This window comes from Mixophyes fleayi, chromosome 6 (genome assembly GCF_038048845.1).
Source record: "Mixophyes fleayi isolate aMixFle1 chromosome 6, aMixFle1.hap1, whole genome shotgun sequence".
Classification (NCBI taxonomy): Eukaryota; Metazoa; Chordata; class Amphibia; order Anura; family Limnodynastidae; genus Mixophyes; species Mixophyes fleayi.
Window position 1 is genome coordinate 131,548,852 of NC_134407.1, and position 3,392 is coordinate 131,552,243.

Below are 3,392 nucleotides of genomic sequence, written 5' to 3' on the forward strand. Positions count from 1 at the left end.
CACCTGGTCCAGGAGAATAGGTAAATAAGAGACCCTCATAGGAGAGAGCTGCACGTAATGCAGTGTCAGAGGGGGAGAGCAGGTTTCAGTAACGCCAAAGAGGCTGAGGAATAGGACATGGATGGATGTGAGCCTGTTGCAGAAAGATCTAGCACTCCAGTGTACGAAGATAAAGGGGCGGAGAGGTATAAATGAGGTCAGGAGAGTTGGCAATACTTTGTGGGTGAGAAATTTTGGGGTAGAGGGAGAAGCGTGAGTGCATAGTGTGGACTGTGCAGGGCCCAGGGTTGAAGAATATGGTTAAGAAAGATAACTAGGGAGAGTGATGTATGGATGTGGGGTTTGTTCCAACTTGTGTAAGTTGGAAAGTGGGGAGTGTGCAGAGAGCTTTTCAAAGGTGCTTCTTTAAATTATTTATGGATACAAATCCTCTCAAACATATCTCACTTTACTGCCTCAACTATTTGTTCGTGCTGACGTGTCCTGTCTGACTTGAGTAGTTGGAATAAGCTACACGTACCAAGTTACACAACAGATGAACATATTAAAGATGTCACCAGACAAAAAGCTGGAAAAATACGCTTTATTTCTACACAAATTATTCATTACATGTAAAATGCAAGAAGAAACACTTCAAGATTTTGATGCTGCTATCATTTTCTGTCTTTAGTGCATAATATATATCCAAGTATCTTATCCAGTTGCTGGAGGAGCGATAGAAGCAAAGACACATTGGCACTCAGTATTCAGATTATATTTCACAGCCGTGGGATGAATGGTGTCTAATGAGCCTAAACCTGCCGTAATTTTTATTCTCCTTTTCTCTGAGGGAGTGGTGGAGGAATCTCTGCTGTGACACTTTTGGCCTTCGCTTGGACAATTACTCCACACTATTGGCAATCTATGATTTGCCCATCACTGGTAGATTGACAAAGGAGTTATGACACATTATGAGAATAGAAGCACTTATAATAAATTGTCAGTTTTCACCTGCTGCTTGATGAAGTTGGATGAAATGTATGGAAACTAACAATTTTAAAGCTATTAAGTACTCCCAGATATCCTCAGTTCCAGTGACAACCAGCTATGTTGTGAAAAAAGCTCTTAAACACATGAACACACCACCTACTTTCCCACTTCTACTTTTCTTTGTTCTTCCTCCTTCCTTAACGCACCATTTTTGAGAAATTTTAAGACTTCATGGGGTTCCTTCCCGATATATTTCCTAAAAGCCTACTCCAGGTCAATCTATGTATTAGCATTAAGAGGATTGACTGCTCATCCTTATATGTTCCCATAAGGGGACGATGAGCTGTAATGTGACTTGGATTTCTTTGTACTATGCAATGTGTACTGCTTAAATGTCAGATTTAAGGCCTAAATGCATGCAATGCTTCTCTTTATTTGTAAAACCTTTAACAGCTTAATTAATGTGACCACTTGCAATAATATATTTAAAACGCATATGGCTAATGTCCTTTTCCTTCACGCACCTTACCAACCTTCGTACCTTAAAAGTGTTACTTAAACTAATGAAATAGAGACACAGACACGTATAGCTACTTTGGCAAAAGGTCGCAGTTTTTATTAATCGTAAACCAATTAAATGAAAGTCACCTGGTGGTGGCGAGAGCAAACTGCAGTCAACTAAATAACTAATCATCTAACCAAATACTGCAATGCCCAAATGGCATTCAAACTAAACCAAGGAATACTCCCTTAACATTGGCCGGTGTTAAACAGGCGTCAGCATGACTGCTCCATCTGGACTCAACATTGACGGCCACGCAAATTACGCGAAGGAATCCTCCACTCAGAAGGATCAAGAGTAATGTTACTTGAAAGGGGCAGTGACGTGCGGCCAAATATCCTAACCACCGTTGTGACTAGTCGTTGACTGCACTGCTCTCCCACCAACTGCGCCTCCTCTAAAAAAGATTGTTAGAACCAAACAATAACTAGCTTGGCGGGGGAGAGGCATCCGTGAAATCGCGGGAAGGAAAGATCTAGAAGCCCATGGGAGTTTCTAATGAGGTGACTACAACCACTCCCCATGGATTCTATTGGCTGGGAATGAAACAACTTTAACCCCTAATGGGTAAGGGCCTGAAAAACATAATCCATGCATTTTAAGTGCCCTCAGCTAAAATGGCTTTGCTTAACATAAAACGCATATGGCTAATGTCCTTTTCCTTCATGCACCTTACCAACCTTCGTACCTTAAAAGTGTTACTTAAACTAATGAAATAAAGACACAGACACGTATAGCTACTTTGGCAAAAGGTCGCAGTTTTTATTAATCATAAACCAATTAAATTAAAGTCACCTGGTGGTGGCGAGAGCAAACTGCAGTCAACTAAACAACTAATCATCTAACCAAATACTGCAATGCCCAAATGGCATTCAAACTAAACCAAGGAATACTCCGTTAACATTGGCCGGTGTTAAACAGGCGTCAGCATGACTGCTCCCTTCTGGACTCAACATTGACGGCCACGCAAAGCACGCCAAGGGATCCTCCACTCAGAAGGATCAAGAGTAATGTTACTTGAAAGGTGCAGTGACGTGCGGCCAAATATCCTAACCACCGTTGTGACAAGTCGTTGACTGCACTGCTCTCCTACCATAGCTGGTACCCTTTAACGGGTTCCCAGCCCGCCACCACGAGAACAAAACCACGAACCTAATTGCTCATAAATCTCCCTGATGAAAAACCCCATCCCCTCTTTATTCAAATGAACACCGTCCGGCCGGAACAGGTGTGTATTATCCGCCTTAATGGATGGGTGGAAAATTTCTACCCCCCCCCCCCCCCCAATTCTCTAACCAGTTTCCCTGTGACGCTATTAATTTTTCTTAATAATCTTGTAAGTGTAGATGGGCGAATGGGAAACCTCCAGTATAGACGAGGTATAATGTTGGACCAACAAATCCTAATTGTAGGCCATCGTGCCCGCAAAGCACGTAAATCTTCTCTAATGCTTATTATGAGGGCCAATGATTTTGTCTTCCCCACCTCATTCCCCCCGAGGTGTAAAACAAGAATATCAGGAGGTTGTGATTTTGCCAATTCCTCTTCTAACCAAGAAACCAGGAATGACCAGCAAAGGCCCCTCTTCCCCATCCATTTTATATCCACCAGGCATGGGAAATTAGACCACTCATTCGCCAAATGATGTTTTGAAGCCCAATACGCAAATTAGTGTCCCATTATCCAAATGTTTATCTTCAGGCCTGTAAACCGAAGATAGAAAGAATTGGTGATCTGGAGTAGCACAAATATTCCAAAATATTCCCTGAGTATAAACCAGGGTCAACACAGGCCCTGTATCCTTTACTTATTACTTCCTATATGCATACATAACCCAAGGCACACCAGCTCTAAAGAGCAA